The 14438-nt window shown below is 40.5% G+C and overlaps 1 non-coding gene and 1 pseudogene across 1 annotated transcript; one reads left to right on the plus strand and one right to left on the minus strand.

Annotated features, from left to right (window-relative positions):
• The first annotated feature begins 3434 nt into the window (after positions 1 to 3434).
• On the plus strand, positions 3435 to 3625 carry LOC140283306 (U2 spliceosomal RNA). The gene has a single exon (XR_011910014.1). It is a non-coding gene; the product is annotated as a U2 spliceosomal RNA (small nuclear RNA).
• An 8028-nt stretch (positions 3626 to 11653) lies between these two features.
• Positions 11654 to 11830, minus strand: LOC140283387 (U2 spliceosomal RNA; annotated as a pseudogene).
• Between the last annotated feature and the right edge of the window lie 2608 nt (positions 11831 to 14438).

The following is a 14438-nucleotide window of genomic DNA, read 5'->3' on the forward strand; positions in this document are numbered from 1 at the left end:
ATCACAGTGGTTTCTAAGGTCTATTTTAAGTTCTTTGCCATCAGTGAGATGACATTGTTTACAAAGTGTGTCAAATTATCACTGAAGATATTTTCAGGAATTTCAAATCTAGAAATGAGTTATTTTACGCGTGATTTTGCTACTGAGAGTGCATCTGCTTGTGCACATGGAAATATTTCAGACCATTTGGTAAAAACCTCTGTTGTCACTGAGCAGAATCGTTTCCCTTAACATTAATTTAGTTCAATGAAATCTACAAAATAATGAAATAATGAAATCCAAACAAATATGTTGAAAAAGATACACTGGCTTAGGGAATTATCTTCGTTTTGGTCTTAGATTGCCCTGTGGAATGTATTTTGCACATATTTGACCTGCTAGACAAAACTTTATTCATTTATTTATTCTAAAGAAATGTTTTTAATAATTAGTAAAACCATATGCTGTAAAAACCTGGTTCATTATTGCTTCCATCCCTCCTGTTGAGACATGACATGGTCCGTGGCTCAATACTGCAGCATATTTAAACAAATTCTTTGGCAGTATGGTTTTCCTTCCGGTCATTCATACGAGTCTATTGTAGATGGCAATTGAATAACATCTAATAATGCTAAAATATTTGTAGTTTATACATTTAGCTGTGGATGTCAACATACCTGTTTTTCCAATGCTGTGTTAACACATGTACAGTTGAGAAGGCATACTGACTGTCAGTGTAAACGTTAACAACCTTTTTGTTATTTAATTTACAAGCTTCAGTTAAAGCTACCAATTCGACTGCTTGAACAGAGTAATTTTTGGTAGTGGTTGTTTTAAGAAAACTTCAGTTTCTGTTACTACTGCAAATCCTGTAGCATTTGTGCCATCAGGGTTTTTTTCCTTGATCTGTTGAATAAATATAGTTATTTCTGCATTTTCATAATGTATATCAGTTAAGTCTGGCCTGGGTAAAACACTGATGGTTATTTCTGACATGCAATCATGAGGCTTTCCATCTGTGGGGTAGGTAGCAGTGTGGATGGATTAAGTGTAGCACATCTCTCGACAACAAGGTGTGGCTGTGAAAGAAGAACTGTTATGTAGGAGAGATGTCTGGTAAAGATATTTTGTTAAGTAACCATATCACAGCCACTGCATGAGGTACCTTAAGTGTTAATGGGTGAAATAACACCATTATTGTTGATGCCTGCACTGCCAATGGCTTCTGGCCATTGATTCAAAAGTACGATCTCGTCCCTTTTTCCCCCTTTCAGTGGACACTGGCCCCTAATTACCGCAATTCAGCAGGGGGTCTTTCATTAGGAGTACTGGACTCCCCCGTGCACGGTTTCAGCTCCGACCCTGGACAGCGGAAAAAACGTTGAGATCTGGTTTGAGGACCCAATTGTTGAGAAAAGTCTCTCAATGAGACTCAGAGTTGCTGGAGTCAGTTAATGCAAAGGTTTAATCTTGCAGCAAGTTCAAGAATGTGTGTGTGTATGGGTGTATGTGTGCGAACGTGTGTGAGTTTGTGTGTGTGAGAGTTTAAAGAACCTGTTATCCACAGGCAGGCCTTAACTAGTATGGCACGGGTCCAGCCTGTCTCATCTTTTTTGGAAGGTCCAGCGCTCGGCCGTAACCCTTCTGTCTGTTTGGACTCTCACATACATTCGGTTAATCATAGAAAAACGAGAACAAAACTTTTTAGCCCCTTAGATTCATAAAACAGACATGGTGCAGTTATTTCCATTCTAGAAAATAAGAGTAATCACCACCATTCCTATAAATTCTGGATATTCTAACAATCTGAATCTTTTTTAAATGTTCGATGAAGCCCTTTGCTGTTCTGTTTAGAGACTCAGCTGATCATAAATCAAGTTTTGCTCTTGAACCAAGCTTCTAAACTCTTCACCTTTTTCATTTCTCAGTTAGTATTCACTTTAAAACTGATTAAAAGAAAAATTAAATGAATGCCTATCAACAAATGTGGGATCTAAACTCTAGTGCTTCCTCTAAAATAATTTCCTTTCTCAATTCAGAAATGTGTGTGTGTAAGTCACAACACCCGTGACACCAAAACGGCTTTCTTTTCTCTCTTTTCTCTACACTCTGCACTGTGAGCACACACAACAAATCAGAAAAGCTTTTTTCTCTCTTTTCTACATTATGGACTGTGGGGACACAAAACCGCTCTCTCTTTTTTTTTTTTTTTGATTGTGTGCCAGGGCGTTGTCTCACGTATTAGATTATGCTTAAGATACGAATGAGTTTATCAGTCACATCAGAATCCATACATACTGATCCTCCCGTAATAAAATGGTCGGATCTTATCAAACACACTTTGTTTCTTGTGACAAGTCAGCGAAACAGCGTATACACGTCAAGACACTGAATCAAGTTTGCCACAAGAACTCATAAGTTTGGCAGTATTGCTCTGCCGTCAGCAATCATACACCCATTTTATTTTCATGAGACATGTGCAGGCACCTGTTCATCTACTGTTCTATCACTATGAATTAGTTTATCTATTATCAATAAGGATACTTCTACAACTACTATCAAAGTATGTCCGGACTTCTTATGTTGTCAGTTGCTATATATGAATAAGTGGGTTGCTACTGAAAAGCATTAAGCATGTCACACAGCCCAAACATATAACATTTCAGGACACACCACACAGTTAACAACCACAGTGAAGCGTGTCAAAGCCCAAACATGTAACATTCAACAGGACACTTACACAACACATTCAAATCAAACAGTCAGACAACATACAAGAACCTATACCCCAGCCGGCATTGCTCCCTGCCTATTTTCCTACAACTCACTATGTGTGCGCACACCTTTATTCACAAACTCTTCAACTTATACTCTTTTACCGAAGCTGCTACAGCTCGATTGGCCAAATACCCTTGGATCCTATTTCGGTGAATTTGACATCTGCCTTGCATGTAACAGATTAGCGGTTTAGCAGTTTTAATTTAGTTTGAGTGAAGGAATTCATTTTATAGCAAAATCCGAAATCGTGAAGAACTCATGGAAGTAAGCTTATTCTCGGATTCCTGAATCTTTAGATTTGCTCTTTGTTTTACTGCAAAGTACAACGTTGAGCAGCACTAATGAGTTGTTTCTATTTTTGGCAGGCTTTACCTTTGCGGATGAAGCCCTTTCTGTCTGTGCAAAAGAAATCTTGTTACTGTGCAGAGTGACTTCTCTGAGTAGAGTCGCCTTACTTGTTGCGACTGTGCCGATGTTCGAAGCTGGAGTGCAAAGTTGTTGCTTGAATGGTGCTCGCTGGAGCATGCGGTAGTGTAAAGTTATACCATTTAAAAGGGCTGAAGAGTGCTCAGTGCAGTGGGCCGAGGTGCAAAGTGACACTATGGCCATAAAAAGAACACCGCTACAAGTGCGCATTGTGCCAGGAAGGGCCCTCGGACGTGAACCAGTGGACAGTTATCGCTTCTCGGCCTTTTGGCTAAGATCAAGTGTAGTATCTGTTCTTATTAGTTTAATGTCTGATGTGTCCTCTATGCGAGGACTACATATTAAATGGATTTGTATCAATAGGAGTTGAAAAAGGAGCTTGCTCCGTTCACTCCAAGCATCGACCCGGTACTGTAGTGCCCCTGGGAACGGTGCGCTCTCCTCTGCTCTTGTGAAAAAGCAAACAGCGGTGCAGGATGGAAGTTTCAGGGAGCCCAAGATGAAACTTTCTTTTAGTCTGCTGAGAAAAGAGAGTGAATGCGAAGTAGACTTTAACACGGTTCTGGGAGCGAGCCGAGTGCGGGCTAACCAGGAGAATTGGTGTGATAGAAACCTAAAAGGTGGAGCGGAAGTGTTCGGCTGCAAGAAGGTGTGAATGTCCAACTATATTTGGTGAAAAGCAGGTGAAGCAAGGTCTGAATGCCCAACCTTACATCATCAAAAGCGAGATCAGAGGTTTTTGGCTGCAAGAAGGCCATAGTTTGCCAAAAGTGGGTAAGGTGCGAATGACCGACTAAATATCAACAAAAGTGGGGGCGGAGGTCTTCGGATGCAAGTGGGTGTGAATATCCCACCATAGAAGTATGGTGGAGAGGAAGCTGTGAATGGCCGACCATAGTTTGCAAAAAGCGGGTGAGAAAAGGTGCGAATGTCCAACCATACATGATCAAAACAGGGAGCGGAGGTGTTTGGCTGCGACAAGGTGTGAATGTCCACCCATAATTAATGAAAAGCGGGCAACAAGTAGGTTCGAATGCCCAACCATACATCATCAAAAGCAGGAGTGGATGTGTTCGGCTACAAGAAGGTTTGAATGTCCGAGCATAGTTTGTAAAAAGCGGGTAAGAAAAGGTTCGAATGCCTGAACATACATCATCAAAAGCAGGACTGGATGTGTTCGGCTACAAGAAGGTTTGAATGTCCGACCCTAGTTGGTAAAAAGTGGGTATGAAAAGGTTCGAATGCCCAAAATCGGCTGAAAAAAACTGTGTTCGGCTGCAAAAAGGTGTGAATGTTTGACTAAAGTTTGTAAGGTTCGAATGCCTGACAATGTATGATCAAAAGCGGGAGCGGAGGTATTCAGCTGCAAGAAGGTCTAAATGTCCATCATTAATTGCTAGAAAACATGAAAGAAAATTTTCGAAAATCAATCTGCATATGATCATAAGTGGGAGAGGAGGTGTTCAGCTGCAAGAAGGTGTGAATGTCCTACCATAATTGCTGAAAAATGTGTTAGAAACGGTAGGAATGCCGGAACATACATCATCAAAAGCTAGAGAGGTGGTGTTCGGCTGCAAGTAGGTGTGAATGTCTGACTAAAGTTCAAATATATTAACAAAAGCGGGAGGAGAGGTCTTCGGATGAGTGGTTGAGAATTTCCAACCATAATCTATAAAATGCGGTGAAAAAAAAGGTGTGATAGAAACCTAAAAGGTGGAGCGGAAGTGTTCGGCTGCAAGAAGGTGTGAATGTCCGTCTATAGTTGGTGAAAAGCAGGAAAAGCAAGGTCTGAATGCCCAATCTTACATCATCAAAAGCGAGATCAGAGGTGTTTGGCTGCAAGAAAACGGGTAAGGTGTGAATGACCGACTAAATATCAACAAAAGTGGGGGCGGAGGTCTTCGGATGAAAGTGGGTGTGAATATCCCACCATACAAGTATGGTGGAGAGGAAGCTGTGAATGTCCGACCATGGTTTGTAAAACGCGGGTAAGACAAGGTGCGAATGTCCGACAATGTATGATCAAAAGAGGGAGCGGAGGTGTTCGGCTGCAAGGTCTGAATTTCCAACCATAATTTGTAAACACCGTTGAAGAAAAGCCTCGAAAGCCCGACTATACACCATCAAAAGCGGGAGCAGAGGTGTTCAGCTGCAAGAAGGTCTGAATGTCCACCAATAATTACTGAAAAATGGGTAAGAAAAGGTGTGAATGCCCAACTATACATCATCAAAAGCAGAAGTGGATGTGTTCGGCCACAAGAAGGTTTGAATGTCCGACCATAGTTTGTAAAAGGCGGGTAAGAAAAGGTTTGAATGCCCGAACATACACAATCAAAAGAGGGAGCGGAGGTGTTTCGCTGCAAAAAGGTGTGAATGTCCGAGCATAGTTGGTAAAAAGCGGGTAAGAAAAGGTTAAAATATCCGACTCTACACAATCAATAGCGGGAGCGGAGTTGTTCGGCTAAAAGAAGGTGTGAAAGTCCGACCATGGTTTGTAAAAAGCGGGTAAGAAAAGGTTCGAATGCAAAAATATACACCATCAAAAGCGGAAGCCGAGGTGTTAGGCTGCAAGTAGGTCTGAATGTCCACCCATAATTAATGAAAAGCGGGCAACAAGTAGGTTCGAATGCCCAACCATACATCAACAAAAGCAGGAGTGGATGTGTTTGGCTACAAGAAGGTTTGAATGTCCGAGCACAGTTTGTAGACAGCGGGTAAGAAAAGGTGCGAATGCCCGACAATGTATGATCAAAAGAGGGAGTGGAGGTTTTCGGCTACAAGAAGGTTTGAATGTCCAACCATAGTTTGTAAAAAGCGGGTAAGAAAAGGTGCGAATGCCCGAAAATACACCATCAAAAGAGGGAGCGGAGGTGTTCCGCTGTAAGATGGTGCGAATGTCCGACCATAGTTGGTAAAAAGCGGGTAAGAAAAGGTTCGAATGCCCGAATATATACCATCAAAAGCGGAAACGGAGGTGTTCGGCTGCAAGAAGGTGTGAACGTCCGACCAAAGTTTGTAAAAAGCAGTTAAGAAAAGGTTCGAATATCCAACCAAACATAATCAAAAGTGGGAGCAGAGCTGTTCGACTGCAAATAGGTGTGAATGTCCACCCATAATTCCTGAAAAATGGGTAAGAAAAGGTGCGAATGCCCAACCATACATCATCAAAAGAAGAAGTGGATGTGTTCTGCTACAAGAAGGTTTGAATGTCCGACCATAGTTTGTAAAAAGTGGGTAAGAAAAAGTTTGAATGCCCGAACATACACCATCAAAAGAGGGAGCGGAGGTGTTCCGCTGTAAGACGGTGTGAAAGTCCGACCATAATTGGTAAAAAGCTGGTAAGAAAAGGTTAAAATACCCGACTGTACACAATCAATAGCGGGAGCGGAGTTTTTCGGCTACAAGAAGGTGTGAAAGTCCGACCATGGTTTGTAAAACGCGGGTAAGACAAGGTGCGAATGCCCGACAATGTATGATCAAAAGAGGGAGCGGAGGTGTTCGGCTGCAAGGTCTGAATTTCCAACCATAATTTGTAAACACCGTTGAAGAAAAGCCTCGAAAGCCCGACTATACACCATCAAAAGCGGGAGCAGAGGGGTTCAGCTGCAAGAAGGTCTGAATGTCCACCAATAATTACTGAAAAATGGGTAAGAAAAGGTGTGAATGCCCAACTATACATCATCAAAAGCAGAAGTGGATGTGTTCGGCCACAAGAAGGTTTGAATGTCCGACCATAGTTTGTAAAAAGCGGGTAAGAAAAGGTTCGAATGCCCGAACATACACAATCAAAAGAGGGAGCGGAGGTGTTTCGCTGCAAGAAGGTGTGAATGTCCGACCGTAGTTGGTAAAAAGTGGGTAAGAAAAGGTTAAAATACCCGACTGTACACAATCAATAGCGGGAGCGAATGTGTTCGGCTACAAGAAGGTGTGAAAGTCCGACCATGTTTTGTAAAAAGCGGTTAAGAAAAGGTGCGAATGCCCGACAATGTATGATCAAAAGAGGGAGCGGAGGTTTTCGGCTGCAAGAAGGTCTGAATGTCCAACCATAATTTGTAAAAACCGGGGAAGAAAAGGCTTGAAAGCCCGACTATACAACATCAAAAGCGGGAGCAGAGGGGTTCAGCTGCAAGAAGGTCTGAATGTCCATCAATAATTGCTAGAAAACATGAAAGAAAATTTTCGAATATCAAACCGCACATGATCATAAGTGGGAGCGGAGGTGTTTAGCTGCAAGAAGGTGTGAATGTCCACCCATAATTCCTCAAAAATGGGTAAAAAAAAAGGTGCGAATGCCCAACCATACATCATCAAAAGCAGGTGTGAATGTCAGATCATAATTTGCAAAAACCTGATGAGAAATGGTGAGAATGCCCGACTATACACCATCAAATGCGGGAGCGGAGGTGTTCGGCTGTGAGTAGGTGTGAATGTCCGACCATACTTGCTGAAAAATATGACAAAGCAGTTTTCACTTGGTTTGAGTGAAGGATTTCATTTTATATCAAAATCCGAAATTGTGTAGAACTCGTGGAAATAAGTTTATTCTCGGATTCCTAAAGGTTTAGTGTTGTTCTTTGGTATACTGCAAAGTAATACTTTTTATTTTGTTGAAACCGATTCAGACATGGATAAATATCAAGGACAAAGCAGTTTTAACTTGGTTTGAGTGAAGGAATTCATTTTATATCAAAATCCGAAATTGTGTAGAACTCGTGGAAATAAGTTTATTCTCGGATTCCTAAAGGTTTAGTGTTGTTCTTTGGTATACTGCAAAGTAATACTTTCTATTTTGTTGAAACCGATTAAGTTAAAACTGCTTTGTTCTTCATATTTATCCATGTCATAATAGCTTTAAACAAAAAAGAAGGTTGTACTTTGCAGGATAGGAAAGAACAACTCTAAACCTTTTCAGGAATCCGAGAATAAGCTTCTTATCACCAGTTCTACACAATTTCGGATTTTGATATAAAATGAATTCCTTCACTCAAACCAAGTTAAAACTGCTTTGTCCTTCATATTTATCCATGTCTGAATAGGTTTCAACAAAAAAGAAAGTATTAATTTGCAGTATACCAAAGAACAACACTAAACCTTTAGGAATCCGAGAATAAGCTTCTTATCACCAGTTCTACACAATTTCGGATTTTGATATAAAATGAATTCCTTCACTCAAACCAAGTTAAAACTGCTTTGTCCTTAATATTTATCCATGTCTGAATAGGTTTCAACAAAAAAGAAAGTATTACTTTGCAGTATACCAAAGAACAACACTAAACCTTTAGGAATCCGAGAATAAGCTTCTTATCGCCAGTTCTACACAATTTCGGATTTTGATATAAAATGAATTCCTTCACTCAAACCAAGTTAAAACTGCTTTGTCCTTAATATTTATCCATGTCTGAATAGGTTTCAACAAAAAAGAAAGTTTTACTTTACAGTATACCAAAGAACAACACTAAACCTTTAGGAATCCGAGAATAAGCTTCTTATCGCCAGTTCTACACAATTTCGGATTTTGATATAAAATGAATTCCTTCACTCAAACCAAGTTAAAACTGCTTTGTCCTTAATATTTATCCATGTCGGAATAGGTTTCAACAAAAAAGAAAGTATTACTTTACAGTATACCAAAGAACAACACTAAACCTTTAGGAATCCGAGAATAAGCTTCTTATCGCCAGTTCTACACAATTTCGGATTTTGATATAAAATGAATTCCTTCACTCAAACCAAGTTAAAACTGCTTTGTCCTTCATATTTATCCATGTCTGAATCGGTTTCAACAAAATAGAAAGTATTACTTTGCAGTATACCAAAGAACAACACTAAACCTTTAGGAATCCGAGAATAAACTTATTTCCACGAGTTCTACACAATTTTGATATAAAATGAATTCCTTCACTCAAACCAAGTGAAAACTGCTTTGTCATATTTTTCAGCAAGTATGGTCGGACATTCACACCTACTCACAGCCGAACACCTCCGCTCCCGCATTTGATGGTGTATAGTCGGGCATTCTCACCATTTCTCATCAGGTTTTTGCAAATTATGATCTGACATTCACACCTGCTTTTGATGTTGTATGGTTGGGCATTCGCACCTTTTTTTACCCATTTTTCAGGAATTATGGGTGGACATTCACACCATCTTACAGCTGAACACCTCCTCTCCCGCATATGATCATGTGCGGTTTGATATTCGAAAAATTTTCTTTCATGTTTTCTAGCAATTATTGATGGACATTGAGACCTTCTTGCAGCTGAACACCTCTGCTCCCGCTTTTGATGGTGTATAGTTGGGCTTTCGAGCCTTTTCTTCCCCGGTTTTTACAAATTATGGTTGGACATTCAGACCTTCTTGCAGCCGAAAACCTCCGCTCCCTCTTTTGATCATACATTGTCAGCATTCGCACCTTTTCTTAACCACTTTTTACAAAACATGGTTGGACTTTCACACTTTCTTGTAGCCGAACACATCCCTTCCCGCTATTGATTGTGTACAGTTGGGTATTTTAACCTTTTCTTACCCGCTTTTTACCAACTACGGTCGGACATTCACACCTTCTTATGGCGGAACACCTCCGCTCCCTCTTTTCATGGTGTAGGTTCGGGCATTCGAACCTTTTCTTACCCGCTTTTTACAAACTATGCTCGGACATTCAAACCTTCTTGTAGCCAAACACATCCACTCCTGCTTTTGTTGATGTATGGTTGGGCATTCGAACCTACTTGTTGCCCGCTTTTCATTAATTATGGGTGGACATTCACACCTTGTCACAGCCAAACACCTCCGCTCCCTGTTTTGATCATGTATGGTTGGACATTCGCACCTTTTCTCACCCGCTTTTTGCAAACTATGGTCGGCCATTCACAGCTTCCTCTCCACCATACTTGTATGGTGGGATATTCACACCCACTTGCATCCGAAGATCTCCGCCCCCACTTTTGTTGATATTTAGTCGGTCATTCACACCTTACCCGTTTTCTTGCCGCCAAACACCTCTGATCTCGCTTTTGATGATGTAAGATTGGGCATTCAGACCTTGCTTTTCCTGCTTTTCACCAACTATAGATGGACATTCACACCTTCTTGCAGCCGAACACTTCCGCTCCACCTTTTAGGTTTCTATCACACCTTTTTTTTCACCGCATTTTATAGATTATGGTTGGAAATTCTCAACCACTCATCCGAAGACCTCTCCTCCCGCTTTTGTTAATATATTTGAACTTTAGTCAGACATTCACACCTACTTGTAGCCGAACACCACCTCTCTAGCTTTTGATGAGGTATGGTCCGGGATTCTTACCGTTTCTAACACATTTTTCAGCAATTATGGTAGGATATTCACACCTTCTTGCAGCTGAATGCCTCCTCTCCCACTTATGATCATGTGCGGATTGATTTTCGAAAATTTTCTTTCATGTTTTCTAGCAATTAATTATGGACATTTAGACCTTCTTGCAGCTGAACACCGCCGCTCCCGCTTTTGATCATACATTGTCAGGCATTCGCACCTTGTCTTACCCGCTTTTTACAAACTTTAGTCGAACATTCACACCTTTTTGCAGCCGAACACAGTTTTTTGCAGCCGAATTTGGGCATTCGCACCTTTTCATACCCACTTTTTACCAACTATGGTCGGACATTCACACCGTCTTACAGCGGAACACCTCCGCTCCCTCTTTTGATGGTGTATGTTCGGGCATTCGAACATTTTCTTACCCGCTTTTTACAAACTATGCTCGGACATTCAAACCTTCTTGTAGCCGAACACATCCACTCCTGCTTTTGATGATGTATGGTATGGCATTCGAACCTACTTGTTGCCCGCTTTTCATTAATTATGGGTGGACATTCACACCTTGTCGCAGCCAAACACCCTGTTTCGATCATGTATGGTTGGACATTCGCACCTCTTCTCACCCGCTTTTTGCAAACTATGGTCGGCCATTCACAGCTTCCTCTCCACCATACTTGTATGGTGGGATATTCACACCCACTTGCATCCGAAGACCTCCGCCCCCACTTTTGTTGATATTTAGTCGGTCATTCGCACCTTACCCGCTTTTGGCAAACTATGGCCTTCTTGCAGCCAAAAACCTCTGATCTCGCTTTTGATGATGTAAGGTTGGGCATTCAGACCTTGCTTCACCTGCTTTTCACCAAATATAGTCGGACATTCACACCTTCTTGCAGCCGAACACTTCCGCTCCACCTTTTAGTTTTCTATGGGGCATTCACACCTTTATTTTCACCGCATTTTATAAAAACACCACAGGAACACCGTATTGAGGCTTTGTTCTGACCGCTCATTCGGTGTCGCGTTTCTTTCAAGCATTTCTCCTGGTTAGCCCGCACTCGGCTCGCTCCCAGAGCCGTGTTAAAGTCTACTTCGCATTCACTCTCTTTTCTCAGCAGACTAAAAGAAACTTCCATCCTGCACCGCTGTTAGCTTTTTCACAAGAGCAGAGGAGAGCGCACCGTTCCCAGTGGCACTGCAGTACCGGGTCGATGCTTGGAGTGAACGGAGCAAGCTCCTTTTTCAACTCCTATTGATAAAAATCCATTTAATATGTAGTCCTTGCATAGACATATCACATATTAAACTGATAAGTACAGATGGATTATGTGCAATTAGTAAAGAGAGTAGAGGACGATCTCTCTCGTTGGAAGTCCTTACCTATATCACTTATGGGGAGAGTTACAACCATTAAAATGATGATACTACCAAAAGTTAACTATTTGTTCTCAATGATCCCCATAAAACCATCTGCTACTTGGTTTAAGTCACTAGATTCATGCATCTCCAAATTTCTGTGGAAAAACAAACCACCACGTATTAGTTTAAAAACCCTACAGAAGACCAAGGACAGTGGTGGATTAGATTTACCTCATTTTCAGCACTATTCCTTAGCCAATAGGTTACAATATATATCAAAATGGTTTAAACCTTGTTGTTGTCACAGTTCCCAGAGACGTTGTAATCGTTGAGGATTCTATATTCACCCCCTCATTAGAGGCACGTGTTGCAGATTGATGACACTGAATCTTCTTCTCTGTTCATTGCTGGCATCATTCCCAGCATCGTAAGTGTCCGTGGCATTGTTAGCCTCTTCTTCTGGATCTTGATATCGAGCATCCTTTTGTATTTCTGGTTTGTAAGTCCTCTCTCTTCGTTCACCGGAGTCTTCGTCTCTTTGTCCTTGAGTTTGGTGATTTTTTCTTCTTTTGATGCCTTGACACAGTGTGACAGGTGATACCACATGGGAGATCCTTTAACTTGGACTGCTGTCCCTGTGCTGCGAAATGGCTGTGCTGCTCAAATGGTCTCTCCTTCATCATATACACAGTTATTTATACATCACCTTCCACCATGAAGCGTTGTCCCTTTTTGTTTCTCTCTTTGTTCTTAAAATGCTGTTATAAATGTCTAAACCAATCCATTAAACTAGATCATTTTGGCAGTAAAGCGATCTACAATGTGCTTGGTCGCAAAGCTGCTCATCTGTGGTAAACAGCTCTTCAGAAAGGCATTCTTCAATTGATTTCACTCATTTTATGTAATAATTTTGTGATTTCCTACAAAACTACACTTCTTCTCCCATCTGTCTGAGTATTTAATATTGTCTGGGTCCCGTTAAAACATGTATTTTTCCCATCTAATTCCTTGTTTGCTTTAAAACAAGTATTCCCCATTTTCTATCCCTTCAGTAGCCAACCAGTTTGTATGGAGTACACTGGAGCAACTTGACTGATCAGTAAAACACTGCTTTTGTTGTCACCGCAAGGCTTCCCCCGTCGGTTGTTTCACTGAGACACTACTGAGTAACTACAACTCAACACAGTTTATACACATAACATTCATATACATACTAACAAACAAACAAACAATAATTTATCGCAATTTTCTCATCTCTGTTTGAACGTACACCCAGGTAAATATTCCTGTAGTCTTCTCATACCGACTATGGACCCATTCATTGTTTAACTTCACTGTTTTGCAAATCCTAATTGAATATTACACATTGACATTGAACTTTACTGGATAAGCAGGTCTTCATTGCATTCAGCAGCCTATATGTGAGCATTTATGTGTAAGCTGTTCTTCTTTGCATTTATCAGCAGCAAGCAATTCTTCACTGCACATGCATATGTAAATAGTAAAACAATTCCAATGTGTTAGCGAAACCTTCTATATCACAGTGGTTTCTAAGGTCTATTTTAAGTTCTTTGCCATCAGTGAGATGACATTGTTTACAAAGTGTGTCAAATTATCACTGAAGATCTTTTCAGGAATTTCAAATCTAGAAATGAGTTATTTTACGCGTGATTTTGCTACTGAGAGTGCATCTGCTTGTGCACATGGAAATATTTCAGACCATTTGGTAAAAACCTCTGTTGTCACTGAGCAGAATCATTTCCCTTAACATTAATTTAGTTCAATGAAATCTACAAAATAATGAAATAATGAAATCCAAACAAATATGTTGAAAAAGATACACTGGCTTAGGGAATTATCTTCGTTTTGGTCTTAGATTGCCCTGTGGAATGTATTTTGCACATATTTGACCTGCTAGACAAAACTTTATTCATTTATTTATTCTAAAAAAATGTTTTTAATAATTAGTAAAACCATATGCTGTAAAAACCTGGTTCATTATTGCTTCCATCCCTCCTGTTGAGACATGACATGGTCCGTGGCTCAATACTGCTGCATATTTAAACAAATTCTTTGGCAGTATGGTTTTCCTTCCGGTCATTCATACGAGTCTATTGTAGATGGCAATTGAATAACATCTAATAATGCTAAAATATTTGTAGTTTATACATTTAGCTGTGGATGTCAACATACCTGTTTTTCCAATGCTGTGTTAACACATGTACAGTTGAGAAGGCATACTGACTGTCAGTGTAAACGTTAACAACCTTTTTGTTATTTAATTTACAAGCTTCAGTTAAAGCTACCAATTTGACTGCTTGAACAGAGTAATTTTTTGGTAGTGGTTGTTTTAAGAAAACTTCAGTTTCTGTTACTACTGCAAATCCTGTAGCATTTGTGCCATCAGGGTTTTTTTCCTTGATCTGTTGAATAAATATAGTTATTTCTGCATTTTCATAACGTATATCAGTTAAGTCTGGCCTGGGTAAAACACTGATGGTTATTTCTGGCTTTCCATCTGTGGGGTAGGTAGCAGTGTGGATGGATTAAGTGTAGCACATCTCTCGACAACAAGGTGTGGCTGTGAAAGAAGAAC

Source organism: Leuresthes tenuis, unplaced genomic scaffold (assembly GCF_036924035.1).
Source record: "Leuresthes tenuis unplaced genomic scaffold, fLeuTen1.0.hap1 SCAF_23, whole genome shotgun sequence".
In the NCBI taxonomy this organism is placed as follows: Eukaryota; Metazoa; Chordata; class Actinopteri; order Atheriniformes; family Atherinopsidae; genus Leuresthes; species Leuresthes tenuis.